At 36.2% G+C, this 14,946-nt stretch overlaps 1 long non-coding RNA gene across 1 annotated transcript in view; it reads right to left on the bottom strand.

Moving 5' to 3' along the window:
• Positions 1–13,180, bottom strand: part of LOC102154182 — a 62,443-nt gene extending 49,263 nt beyond the window's left edge. Inside the window, exon 1 of the long non-coding RNA XR_005369955.1 lies at positions 13,075–13,180. This is a non-coding gene — a long non-coding RNA (uncharacterized LOC102154182). The remainder of the gene's footprint in view (positions 1–13,074) is intronic.
• Positions 13,181–14,946: the final 1,766 nt, after the last annotated feature.

Below are 14,946 nucleotides of genomic sequence, written 5' to 3'. Positions count from 1 at the left end.
AGAGCTGAGATTACATGCCTAATTTAGAATACCCATTTAGAAATCTTTTCAACAACATGCAATCCCTTCGTACTTGTTTACTACAAATCTGTTCAGCAAGCACTTTTGCACATGGAATCTACTTCAATTCAGCTGATTTTTTTTTTAAATAAAAAATATAAGTGAAGAAGCAGGAGAACAGCAGTTGAGGAAGGAAAAAAAAAGACTCAATTTGGCCCACGTCTGTTATTTTTTATTCAGTGACAGTTTTCCATACAAGCACCTTGAATATTGTTTTTATGTCTATGGTAAATCCTCAGGAAATTTCAAGTGACATGTCTAATTTGTTTTAGCCCTTGGAACATGAGAACTATTGGTTGAAAAATTGTGCTTGGCAGTGTACTTACTTCTGATTAATAAAGTACTTAAAGTATGTACCATAAGATTTCTGTTATTCAATTTGAAAGAATTACTTTTAAAGCAATATTTCCATATGCTCCCCTCTGAACACCAGTGAACAATCTGAAACGTGAGACAAAGTACAAACCGCCTACCACAGTTTCTTGTATGCAGTCAATGTTCAATAATCATGTATTTGATTTTCACTTATGCTTTAGTAGATGAAAAGTCTTGTGACATAGCCAACTGACTGTTTAAAAAGTGACATCACTTGGGGGAATCCTAAAGGGGTGGTAAGAAGAGCCTTTGAGAGATAGTCTCATATTCTAAAAGGATGCCTTCGACTCCTTCACTGTTTCCCAGATGCTGTGAAATAATGGACCATATTTTTGCTGTCTTAAATGTGTGAATAGTAACACATTATAACTACTGTTAATTTATTTATTTTTCGTCTCTCCTATCCAGTGAAAATCATGGAGCTCCCACATAGGTGATTTGACCTAGAGTTTGTCTTTTTGGAAGCAACAGATGTTAGAATCTTAGAGAAGAAAAAAAAAATTTATCTCTGGTAAGAATGAGAGGAAACTGTCTTTTTTTCAGAATTTTTTTTTCATAAATATTTCTGCTCTATTCAAAGCTTACTTTCTGGGCAGCCCTGGTGGCTCGGCGGTTTAGCCCCGCCTTCAGCCCAGGGTGTGATCCTGGAGACCCGGGACGGAGTCCCACCTCGGGCTCCCTGCATGGAGCCTGTTTCTCCCTCTGCCTGTGTCTCTGCCTCTCTCTCTCTCTCTCTAATGAATAAATAAATAAAATCTTAAAAAAAAATAAAAAAAACAAAACAAAACTTACTTTCTCATTCTAATAAAAGAGAATCAGCATGCATTGAAATGTATTAATAGCAATAGTAAGATATAAGGACAATTTGAGTTTTTTTCTATTTGGTTCTTACTCCTTTATTCCTTCCTTTGTCTTTTTTTTTTCTTTATTTTTCTCTTTACAAAGAGGATTTTTGTTAAGTAAATAAAAAAGAGAAAGTGCTTAAAATTTTATAGCCAATATTTTCACTGTATTTTGTTTTAAGTTTACTATAATACTTTGTTTTAATAATCCTGGACAATCAAAAACTTGAAAATAAAACATCTTTACCTTAAGAGTAAAGATGATACAAAAATTTCTTCCCTGATAAATTGTTTTCTTAAAGCAGATTTTAGGTGATTAGGTGTAACATGATCCCATTTTGTAAAATAATAACTGCACCCCACATAAACAAATATATGTATGCATTCATTTGTATACATAGACATTTTATTATGCATATATAATCTGTATAATCATAACACAAATTCCATGAATCAATTTTTACCCTTACCTTAAAAGCCCAGTTTTCTTCTTACCTGGTTCCTCATTTTGGTTTTCATTTGCTTGTTTCTGTACTCCTTCTAGTCCTCTAAACTTCAATTTCAGCCAAAGACTCATTCTTAAATCTATTCTCATTTCATCTACGATCACGTACTTGGTGATTTCATCCACTATTTATCTCCAAATATATCTATACTCTGATGACCCTTAGACTTACTTATCTGTATTCTGGATCTCTTCCCCAAATCCAAATTCATATCCAAATGCCTGCTTACATCTCCACTTAAATGATATAATATCATCTCAAAGTTAACATGACTAAAATTGAACTTCTGATTCTTCTTTTTTAAGATTTTATTTATTTATTTATTTATTTATTTATTTATTTATTTATGAGAGACATACAGAGAGAGGCAGAGACACAGGCAGAGGTTGAAGCAGGCTTCCTTCAGGGATTCCGATGCGGGACTCAATCCCAGAACCCCTGGATTAGGCCCTGAGCTGAAGGCAGATGCTCAACCACTGAACCACCCAGGCATCCCTGAACTTCTGATTCTTAAGTCATTCCAAACTTATTCTAACAATCCCCTACCTCACTTTGCAACAACTCTGTCTATCCAATTCCTTACGGTTAACAATTTGGGGGCAATCCTTGAATCTCGTCCTTGTTCCATACCCCACATCGAAACCATTAGCAAATCCTGCTGGCTTTACCGTCAAATCATACTGAAAATCCAATCACAGTAGGCCCTTGCCATTAGCTGTGGTTTCCCTGTCCTGCATTTTCCCTGACCAGCAGTCAACCACAGTTTGGAAGCAGATGATCTGACAAATCATGGAAGGTCCCTAGTGGCCTAATGCTACGTCACATTGCATGCACAATGTGTCATTCCCCTCACTTTATCTCATCACAGAGGCATTTTATCATCTCACATCACCACAAGAAGGCTGAGTACAGTACAATAAGATATTTACAGAGAGACAAAGACCACATTCATATAACTTTAATTATAGTATATTGTAGTAGTTGTTCTATTTTATGACCAGTTATTGTTGTTAGTCCTCCTAGAGTCACACTTAACCCCTTCAGTCCTTTTCAACACAGTCAGGATGATCCTTTAAAGCCAGACTGAGATCCTTTCACTCTTTTTTTTTTTTTTTTTTCAAAATCCTCCAACATTTTTTTCATTCATTTGCCTCAGAGCAATAATCAAAGTATTTACTAGGACATATATCCTTGCCCCCTTCCCAACCCCATACCCACCTGCTAATAACATCACTTCCTTTTTATCTTTCCTTTCAGTTCATTCACACAAGTCTTCTTACTGTCTTCCAATCTTCTAGTTATACTCTCAGTTCAGAGTCTTTGCTCTTGTATTACATCTGCCTGAAATGTTCTTTTCCAGAGGTCTGCATGGTTTGACTTACCAGTTCCTCTGTAAAGTTTTCCCAGCCATCCAACCAAAAATTTCAGAATGAACTCCCCTAACACTTTTTATCCTCATGCTAATGTCACTTTTCTCCTCACCGCTAATCATATTCTTTCACTTAATTTTTTGTGTGTTTTTCCAATCAAAATATTAGCTTTATGAAGGAAGATAAATTTGTTGTTGTTGCTGTTATTCTCTTATGGATTCTGGGTGCCTACAACTGTTCTTGCCTCATGGTAGGTGTTCAGTAAATAATAACTATTCTTTCCAATAATAGACTAGAAAAAGTGAAGGGGGGAGAGTTTTAGTTCTTTTTCACATCATTTTAAAGAACAAGATCATGGGTGAATTTTACTTTCTTTTCCTTATATGATTCAAAAATAGTATGGTACAAAACTTTTTCTGTGAGAAAATTGGAAGTTCTAACAACATTTTTCTCACTGGGTGACAATTTCAGAATTTAGGGTCTAAATACTTATTATACCTGTCAGATCATGTTCTCATAGATCCCAAAATAGGAAGCATTGCTAATTGCTTCCATAGGTAAAACTAGTGGCTTATTATTACAACTTGGGACAATGTGGCAAATGTGATGATTTATTTATACTAGGCTAAGGAAGTCTCAGTCTGGCTTTCATGTCAGGCCCATCTATAAGTAAAGATTCCATTAGAGGAGCAAAGTAGCAAAAAGCCGTATAGGAAGGAGCTCTAAAAAGAGCCATGGGATGGAAGAGCCAGATGTACAATATTCAGAATTGTACGTAAGTAAGATAAATATTAGATGGAGGAAAATGATGACCATGGATAGATAACAGGACTTTGCTTGAGTTGGAATTTCGATGAAGGGCTTCTGTATACAGTTATGGGAATCTGTAAAAGCTATTTGTATACCCAACTATAGCCAGGACATGGAGGAAGCTGGCAATTTACAGAAATCAGAATGTAGAGCAGTGACCAAGTCAGAAACCTAAATCTGAGGGACATTTCTAAGAGTGGGGTGAGGAAGCCTCAGAAATAAAACATTAAGGCTATTGTCAGCAGAGAAGAATAAGCTTTGGCTCATGCATAAACCTACTTGTCAGCACTGGGACAAATATCCCTACTCAATGACTGGGGATCCAATGTAGTAATGCAGCAGTCACTTACAAGGTACTGAACCTTGGGGTGTCTAGATTCTTTTTTTTTTTTTAAGATTTTATTTATTTATTCATGAGAGACACAGAGAGAGAGGCAGAGACACAGGCAGAGGGATAATCAGGCTCCCTGCGAGGAGCCTGATGTGGGACTCCATCCCAGGACCCAGGGATCACGCCCTGAGTTTAAGGCAAACACTCAACCGCTGAGCTACCCAGGCATCCCAGCTGTCTAGATTCTGAGGCAGAGACTGCATTGGTTTGCTTATCCCCACCTCATGTCTACTTTGTCCTGTGCCTTTGCAGGGTGGAGAAGACATGGAATCAAAGAGAGCTAGCAGTAGTTTATCTTTTTTTTTTAAGGTTTTTTTTTTTTTTAATTGTAACAAATTATTGGGATTCATTCATTCAACCGGTCACTTTGTCAGGCACTGACAATAGAACAAATAAAACAGATTCAGTCCTTGACCTCATGGAATTTTGCTTATGTTATAATTTTTTTCTTTAATGTATTGTCCTATATGTGATAAATGTTTAAAGTAATCCTTTTAGGGGAGCCTGGATGGCTCAGTGGTTGAGTGTCTGCCTTTGGCTCAGGGCATGATCCTTGGGTCCTGGGATGGAGTCCCACATTGGGGTCCCTGCAGGAAGCTTGCTTCTCTCTCTGCTGTCTCTGCCTCTATTTCTGTGTGTCATGAATAAATAAATAAAATCTTAAATATATATACATATATCTTTTAGTTTTATGTCTTGTTCTAACTTAGAGTATGTTTACAATTCAGTCTGAAATGAAATGGACTTTAGAGAAATTTTACAATGGACTAAGGAACTGCCAATGATCAGTGGGCTCTTTTCGTTAGTTAATAATAGCCTGAGGTGATTCCCAACCCCAAGTTGTCATAGATGCTCATATTTGGAAAGGATGCTAGATATTTTCTAGACCAACATCCTTATTTTATATATCTTCAGCCCAGGGAAGATATAATGCATGCCAAAATTTGTGTAAAAAAAAAGCTCAGCTGAGATTAGATTGGAAATCTCCTAATATCATAGATGAGAGGATTTTCTTCCATGATTCTCCTACTAAGTATCAAATTAAAACCAAATTTCAGAGTAGAGAGTAGATTTTATGTTCGCCAATCAGTACATACATTGCTGTTCCCTTCAAATTAGAGCATTCATGTTATTTCTCTGGGGAAAAAATGGCTTTCATATATCTGTCTGTATTTCTTTTTCTTATAACACATAAAAAGGATTAGTGAAAAAAATGAAATAGCTGAAAGCCATTAAAAATAATGGAAAAAGTTATGCTCTAAATTTCAACCTGTTAAATCAAAGCCTGTAAGTTAGTCTTTGAATATTTTTTTAAAATGTTGACACTGTATAGAGGAGGTTTTTTTTTTTTTTTTTTTTTTTTTTTTTTTATCAAAAGACTTTGGTTAAAAAAAATATTGAGTAAAAAAATCAACTATGTTCACAGGTGCATGCCTCATCATCTTTTCTTATTTGTCTTTACTAGTCAAAATCACTTATAGAATAATAGAATCACTTATAGAATAATAAGAATAATCGAATCACTTATAGAATAATAAGAATAAGATTGGAGAAAAATCAGTGCTGGGAGAGGGGGAGGAGAGACAGGCATCTCTTCACTTAACAGGTACAGTCCTCTGCTGGTTGTCAGTTTTCCTGCTGATAACCAGCCGTTTGCCATGGATAGCTCTACACAGCATGAACTGGCTCTTTTTAGGACACATGGGGGCTCTTCTGATCTCACACTCCCTCTGAGGTGACCATCAATCTCTCTCACTACCTCATCTACCTGCCTTTATCTCCCTTTCTTTCACATTTCCACTCAGGAGAAATCAGTTCAACATGAAGTTCAAGAGCAGAAGTAAAGGAGGCATGAGAACTGTAACATATGCATATTAATGTCTTGCATCTCTTTTGAGCTTTATGTTGTATACAACCCCTTACTTATTTGTTCCTCAAAATATTCCATTGCCAATCATTCTGTGGAGGAAGATCCTTGGTACTACAAAACTCTCCCTCTAACCACGTGAGCAGAGTTGTTGTCAAGACTTACTTGGGCCCCACCATAATCTAGTTTCAGCATTGAAGACTGAGGCCTCCAATCAGCATGGGCTGCGTTGATTCCATCAGAGAGAAGTATCCTCTGTGGTTGTCAACTGTTCAAATATTTATGCTGAGAACTTTTGAGGCTCCCAGGAGAATATCTCTGCAAACCTCTTTTGCGACTTTCAATGGACTGCTGACCATGGGCATAGATTAATCACATTATCACCTAAATGTTTGGGTTTCAAACTGACTATGCCTAGGACATTAAAACTTGCTTCTCCCCATTCTTTCTATGTTTATTATTCTCAACTACCAACCAAAATGCAAAGTCAGCTAGTCATCTACACTCAATTATATGCAGACACTGTTCTAGGTATTGTGGATACACTCTTGTGTACATGAAGAGTACAGGAAGCATACTTATCATAATAATAAGCTATAGCTAGTATATTAAAAGAATCTCAAATCTATGGTATAAAAATATGAATGCTTTTTTATGGAATTCATTTTGTTGTTGTTGTTCCTTAAAGGGAAGAGTCCATAATTCTCTGGTACTTTTTGCTTAATAAATGTTGTTTATTTCCAGTTTAAGCCATTTAAAACTCCAGTTTCATGCCTGATTCATAGCCATACAGTTCTCCTTTCCATCTGTAGGCCATTGTTGGGAGAATCAAGGAGTGAAAGGCAAAGAGACAAATGTCTCTTTTTGCAGCTTGTGTTTGTTGTCACTTTCTTTGCAAATGCTGTGTTGCAGCTGGTACTTTCTATAGAATAAGTATCCCAATTCTGCATCTCCTGTAAGGCCCTGGTATGAGATTTTCACATTACATTCTAAACTCTTTGACCATAGAACCCCATAATGTGGGAGATAATTCTAATGCTACCTCTTTCATTGCCTCAGCTCACATCACTAGTGGTATACCTCGTGGCCCCTCCTGGCTGCTGTCCTGGGGTCAGAAACAAGGAAAACAGCTAATGTCCATCTAACTTATGAGGTGTCCCCTCATGGGAAACATCCGCATACCCACCTCAACTATCAATAAGATTGCAGATGGGTCCAATGCTATCTCTTCTCTCATCTTATGAAGTCATTACCATCTTTAGGTAGGCACATTGATATAAGAGCCTGAGTAGATATACAGTGGAGGATGGAGAGTTGATACTTCTTTCTTGTAGACACCCCCAATTTCAACCCATTAATCATACTTGGCTTCAGGGGAGGGATGAATAAATGCATGCTCTCTCTCTCTGTGTTCCCTAACCATCCCTATAGATTCTTTATGGATGGTTGTGTGTTATGGTACTGAGAGTAGGGCCATTTTCATTTCCTCTGAATAAACTTTGAAGAGAATCACCTGCCTCTAATTGTAGATTTCTTTATAGTTATATTTCTTTAACAAGAAAAAAATATATTTAAGGGATATTTAATATCTCCTGTGTTCAATGGCAAACAAGTTGCCAATCCTAACACAGCAATAAATACCAATCAACATTCTTTATTAACCCATAAGAAGCAGGCAAATATGTTAATAATACATATACGAAAATAAAGCAAGGCTATATGTTGGGACTGTTAGACTGAGACATTGTAAAAGCTGTCATTGAGAACACATTTAACTGAGACCCCAGTGACCAGATGGGTATTGACCCAGATGCAGATATTTGGTGGAAAGAAGGCACAGATAATTATAAGCAGAGGAAATAATTAGTGAGAAAGCAAAGACTTCCAAGATTGGCAATGAATCTAGAATATATGAAGAAGAGAAAAAAGGCAATATGACTTAGCAAAGTTTCAGAGTACAATGATATGAAATTGGTTGAAGAGGTAGACAAAGAGAGGTAAAGGTGGCTTAAAGTAAGGATGTAGAGTTCACTTCATTGGATTGTGAATATTTTATTTTATTTTATTTATTTATTTATTTATTTATTTGGATTGTGAATATTTTAAAGTAGAGATTTAAAAAAGTGCTGATGGCTTAGATGTGGATACAGGCATCAAGAGAAAAAGGAAAATTTAAAAAAAATGAGTCCTTGGATTTTTGCTTCAATAGCTATAAGGATTATGGTACCACTTGCTGAAATCATAAAGCCTAGAGAAGAAATAGATCGTTTTTGTTGTTTGTATCAATTTGCTAACACTACCATAACAAAGTACCATGATTGGGTGGCTTAAACAATAGAAATGCAGGTCCCACAGTTCTGGAGGTTGGAAATCTGAGGCCAAGATGTTAGCAAGGTTTGTTTCTTTTGAAGCCTCTCTCCTTGGCTCATAGATGCTCATCATCTGTGTCTTCAGTCTTCTGACTGCACCTTAGGAGGACATCAGTCATATGGGACTGAGTCCCACTCTAATGATGACTTTAATTTAATTATCTCTTTAAAGACCGTAGCTCCAAATGTAATTACATTCTGGGGTCCTGGGGTTAGAACTTCAGCATACAAATTTTTAGGGGGCATAATTCAGCTCATAACAGTGCTATTATTAATATGTATGTATTTGGTGGGAGGAAATGAAAGTAATCAAGAGCTCTGTTTTGAAAATTACCTTGGAACGTTTAAAAAGAGATAAGGTAGTTATCGTAAATTAATACTGCATACATTATATATTATAAATAGCACTGGCTTTCCTCTCTTTTTCCAAGTACCACCTCACAATATAACCTCCACTTCATGGAAAACTCTCTATATGTGATTTGTGCCCACAGTCGAATCTCATTTCCTTGCTAATACCTTCTTGTGCCTTTGATTCATACTTTTTTTCCTCTCCTGAGACCTGTGACACCTGTCTCAGCAATTCCTCTCTCCACTTTAATGACTTCCATCACTCTGGGTGTGACTTCCACACTGATGGGGAGAAGCCTACCAATATGATAGTCTCCACACTCCTAAGCATTTTGGACAATTACACCCTTAAACTCTACTTCGCTTTGCCCTTTCTCTAATTACTGCAGCTCTCATCCATTCAGCAGATAGTCATTGACACATATAATGTAACAACCTCCTGGAAAAGTGCTGCAGATATACAAGGTTGAATAATACCTGCTCTCTGCTCTCAAGGTGTTTGGGTCTTGAGAAGAAGGAACAAAGTAAAAACTTGTATCACACAATAAATCTGTTCTTTTTTATTTAGTCTATTACTCAACAAAGTTTAAACAAGAATAGCTAACACTCTTGACTGCTATCAGTTTACATGCTTAACAAATATTAACTTTTTTTAATCCTCACAAAAACCCTCTGAGGTAGGATCTCTCGTTATCCTTGTTTTACAACTGAAAAAAAAAAGTGAGTATTAAATAGAGGTCAAATAAGTCGTCCAGGTTACACAGTTTGAAGTATCAAAACTGGGACTTGACCCTAAGTCTGGCTCCAGAGTCAATTCAATCACTATACCATGATGCCTTTTCTGTAAGTACAAATATGCATGAATCTAAACCCACATTCTTGAAGTGATACCTATATTCCTGAAGTTGCCTAGCATAAAGAAACAAAAACAGTGCTAGCTAGTCAGGCCAGCATAAGGTCCAGAGCAACCCCCTCACTAGCCTGACAATTTGGCAGTTAGCCCCTATCCTATCAATAATACATCAGAGAAACAAAAAGGATATCACATCACAAGGGTAGGATTTGTCTAAATGTGTCTGAATAACATGCTATAAATTTGACTGGACCTTTAGTGAATCTCCTACCCTCTCAGGAAGAACTCTCCTTCATTGTCATGGCCATGGCAGGACTTGCTCCATAAGTGTTAATGCACCTGAGTCTTATGGCAAAGGGAGCAGGAATGCTAGGAAGGAACAGCCAGGAAAAGAATGGAGCCTGCCATTGTTAATGTAACAGATGCAACTTCAAAACAGTCCCTCTTTTGCCTCCCAATTAAAATGGACCCCTTTTTCTCTGCAAGAAGAATCTCTGCTCTGGCTCTATGCTTGTATTCAGCAGCAGGACTTGAAGTTAAAATTAAATTTGGAAGCTCTTAAGAAAAAAAAATGGACATAGGCCAAGGACAGTCAGAAAGTGAATGAAAATCTTTTTGAAAATTTTGTTGATGATGGAAAATCTGGCACAGGAAAGAGGTCTGGCAGCAAACCTATCTTTTATAACAAGGAATCAAATGTGCGTGACAACATTCTTTGTTTTATAATGGATTATTTATGTCTTTACTACTAATGCTTTCAGGAAATACATTTATTGAGAGATAATCACCTTTGTATCTCTACACTAGGCACTATGGAAATAGGAATGGATTTAGATCCGAGGTATGCATCTGGGGTGGAAGAGCTGTGGAGGTGAAGCATGTGACTCACGCCTTGAAAGAGAAAGAATATTTGGCTAAGTGACAAAGTACACACTTTAAGAGAGGAAACATGAACTAAGGCACCGAGAAAAGAATAAGTTGACACTGTGTAAATGGAAGAGTCTGGTCTGATTCATTTAGAGAGAGTTCAGAGGAGGCTTATGGAGTGTTGGGATACCATGAAATTTGTAGCAATAGAGTGGATGATTAAGAACACTGGTTCGGATCACATTCCCTTGGATCTGGCTCAGCTCTGCAACGTAGAAGCAGTATAAGACTCAATCCAAGTTGGGTTACCTCTCACAATCTGTTTCTCCACTTTTTATTTTCCTTTTTAAAAAGATTTTATTTATTAGAGAGACAGAGAGAGAGAGAGGAGGGGCATGCAAATGGGTGGAGGGACAGAGGGAAAAGGAGAGAGAGACTCTTAAGTAGGTTCCATGCCCCCTCATGGAGCCGAACACGGGGCTCAGTCTCACCACCCTGAGATCATGACCTGAGCCTTAATCAAAGAGCCACCTAACTGAGCCATCCAGGCACACCTCAGTTCCCCCCTTATTTTTAACCTCAATCAATTAAATGAGATAATGTAACTCATTGAGCACAGTACCTAGGAAAATACTGTCATTTATTGTTTTCATCCCCCTCATAATTATTCTAAAATCAGCAAGGGCTGATATGTCAGAAGGCCCTGAGTAATGTCTGAGATTGGATTTGATATCGTCAATAATGCTAGATTCTTGAGCAGGATAAAGTGATAAATTCTGAATGAAGTGATAAGATTTCATGTGGTAATACATTGAAGCTAAATTAAAAAAGAATAATAAGAATATATGACTTTGACCTCTTGCCAGGGATAGAAATCTTCCCAAAGATAGACTCCCTAATGAAAGATTGGAAAAAAAAAAAAAAGAAAAACCTCTTTTTTATTTTTATTTTTTTTAGAATTATTCTGTATAAAAGTACTAGAGATGTGATGTCCAACACTATGACTATAGCTAACACTGCCATATGATAGAAAAGTTGTTAAGAGAGTAGATCCTAAGAGTTATCATCACCAGGAGATAATTTTTCCCTATATTGTTTACTTCTTTCTTTTACTTTTATTGTATCTAAATGAGACAATGTATGTAGGCTGAACCTATTGTGGTATCCATGTCACAATGCATGTAAATCAAATCATCATGCTGTATGCCTTAAACTCATACAGATATGTCCATTATTTCTCAATAAAACTGGAAAAAGATTTCCAATTTTTCTAGACACTTCAACTTCTCCCCTTTTCCTTTTTCTGACTGTTTGGGGCCATCTTATTAATTATACCATATTCAAAGGCACAAAGAAGGGCCTTGGGAAGGAGGTAGAACATAAATTAGATTTTTCTACTTGCCTGGAGAAGTGTAACACTATTGACCAACTCAGGACTTCTTTGTGGTTCTAATTGTATCTTAATACTCCTTTTTTCCTGAAAGTATTTTATGGAATACTCCCCCTTTCTTTGGAGGAAGGGTCAATGAAGGAAATAACAACACAATAGATAATTGTGCAATTTCAGAGCACAACTCTCTGGTACATATTAAATATTTTGTATTTAATTAGTACTTTAATAGATCAAATTGCATATTACTCTAATTATGCAAAGCTGTATTGAAAATAAATGATGCATGTATCTCATTCTTTTTATATGAACAATGCTAATTACTAAATAATGGTTTAATGATTTGCAACTGGGTTAACCACATACATGGCATATTTTAATATACTAGTTTTATATAAATCCCAGACAGAAGACAATCAATCTTCAAATATATATGTTTAATATAGAACTATAATCTACACTAGTCGGAAAATAGGATTGTCAATCACGTTCAGTTAAAAAAAAAAATCCTGTTACTACCAGAGTAACTAAATTTTGCTTTAGCCAATTCAAATTTTCTTTGGATTTTTTTTTCTTGTCTTCAATGTTGATTCCTTATTTGAAAAATGTGAAAAATAATCATATCATGAAATTATTTGAAAGTGACTTAATACATGTTTTCTGATAGTTGTAAAAATTAGCCTCTTGCCTAATTTAAATGAATCTGCTATTTATAGCAGATTAATTTTTCTTAATAGTTCATTTATTTGTGCAAGATTTATATTCAAATCCCTGCTGTTGGAGTCAGAGTCACTGTCAGTCTTCTCGAAGACTTCCTTCAATATTCCTTGCAATCTTATTGGTGTCACATTCTGAGTACACATTCCAGTTCTATCATTCAAAAAATTTCATTGCATTTTGGTTTGCACAGATGGAGCAAAAAAAGTAACCAAGACCGTGGTTGAAAAATAAAACATTTCTGTTTCTTCAAAAGATTTTAAACGATTAGAGGAATACAAAGACCAACAACGATTTTTTTCTTACCTTTCTCCACTCGGCAGCATGATATTGGGCATTTACACTCCTAGATGGCATCAGTATAGAATGCGAGCATCTCTTGGAAATCAGATATTTCTGTGGCCTGTCAGATTCTAGGAAGGGTGAAAAAAAAAGAGCTGGCTGGGTGAAATGAACATAGTGAAGAATTATGGGAAATGTAGTAAGGAACAGTAACTCAATAGCAGTGATAAAAGTAAAGGGGGAAAAACCAATAACGTTTGAAAGCAGAGATGCTGATATTTGAACTGACTTGGCTGTACAATTGAAGTGCTCACCCAGGAGAGTCAAATATAGGAAACGTAGTAGAGGATTATAAAATGATTACATGGAAGCCACTGTCAGCATGCTTCTGGACACAGCACCTTGGGAATTGAATTTGAATATGCTTGTGCATCAGCATGGAATATTTAAACAGCCTGGTATGAAATGAAAACTTCCTAAAGTACTGATTCAGCTCTGTCAGTCTTGCAGAGAACAATTCAGAGGGCATTAAGACTCCGATGGCCTGTTTTAGACTCAAAGTGTGTTGGGTTTGGTTCATACATATATTTGAAGTCAACATGTTAAAACTGCGATATGTCATGTAAATACCTGATTTCTGGCTTTTCTTAGAAATCAGTATCATCAAAAAAATGTCAACCAGATTTCCTTGTTGCCACACAGATTGAAAGAGAGGCATATCTTTGAGCCAGGGAATATATTTCCTATGATGCACATTGTTCTCTCTTGTCTCTCTGCTACTATGACCAACTATTGACTGAGGTTTGTCATCAACCTTAGAGCTTATCTTATAGCTTATTTTTAATACTAGAAAACCTTTTTCTTTTCTTCCTGTTAGATTTTGTCATTTTCTTGGGAACCTGCTAGGAATTTCAATTTGTGACATGGGTTTTTCTGGCACCCCATTTTCTCCAGTTCATGATTAAGCTGCTCAGCCAGACATACGTTTAATGTTCTCAAATTGTGTCAGACACATTCATGCGTGTCAGGGTGCTACATGCTGAAGCAGCAGTGGTGGTACCAGCGAAGGGCATATAAGGGTATAAAAGGCACAATCTCTGCTCCCAAGGATCCCAGAATATATGAGGATGGAGAGATTTCATGGAATTTTGTGGTAAGTGCTCTAATGGAGTATGTTCCTAAAATATCATTGTAGAAATACACAGAAAAGCAGTATTAATTCACCCTTGACTGGGAGCTCTGGGAAGCTTTTGACAGAGATACAACGCCTGGACTACACTGTTTCCACATCCCCTCTGCTTCCCAAGAAGCCTCAGAGCTCAAAGAGGCTCTATGGTCCTCCACTAATTTTAATTTAGTTATTGTATGGGTAAAATGTTCCAGTGTTGGGCAATCCGGAACAATTTATAATTTGCATGAGTATGTATTTTCTAAGTTCTGAGCAAATGCCTTGAATAATTGTTGTTTGTGTGTATTTAAAGGATACAGAAATAAACAATGATGGGACATTTTCTGAACTCTTAGGATAATTTAAGATTTAAAATCACAAATATTGTAAAATCTTTTCCTAACATACAGTTATTAATTAAGATCTTTTACTGTAGAAACAAACAGTATATTTTGCTCATATTTTCTATTTTTTCTGAGCTAACTCAAGAATGATTATTTATCTTTAGTATAAAGTACAAGACAGAATTAATGTCTCTTGGTTTATTTTGGCTTTAAATGATCTATTTATAAATCCCTCAAAATGGTATTTATAAAGATAATTGACAGAAGATGAATTGCCAACATTAGAATCAAAGTATAAGGCATAGCCTGAGAAATACACTGTTTCTTTTTAAGTTGAAGCAAACACTGTTTGTCAAAGTGCAGACATATTATATTTGTTCAAAT

The sequence above is a fragment of the Canis lupus genome, chromosome 15 (genome assembly GCF_011100685.1).
Source record: "Canis lupus familiaris isolate Mischka breed German Shepherd chromosome 15, alternate assembly UU_Cfam_GSD_1.0, whole genome shotgun sequence".
Taxonomy (NCBI): Eukaryota; Metazoa; Chordata; class Mammalia; order Carnivora; family Canidae; genus Canis; species Canis lupus.
Note: the sequence above shows the minus strand (reverse complement) of the source record. Positions and strands in the feature narration are given on the sequence as shown.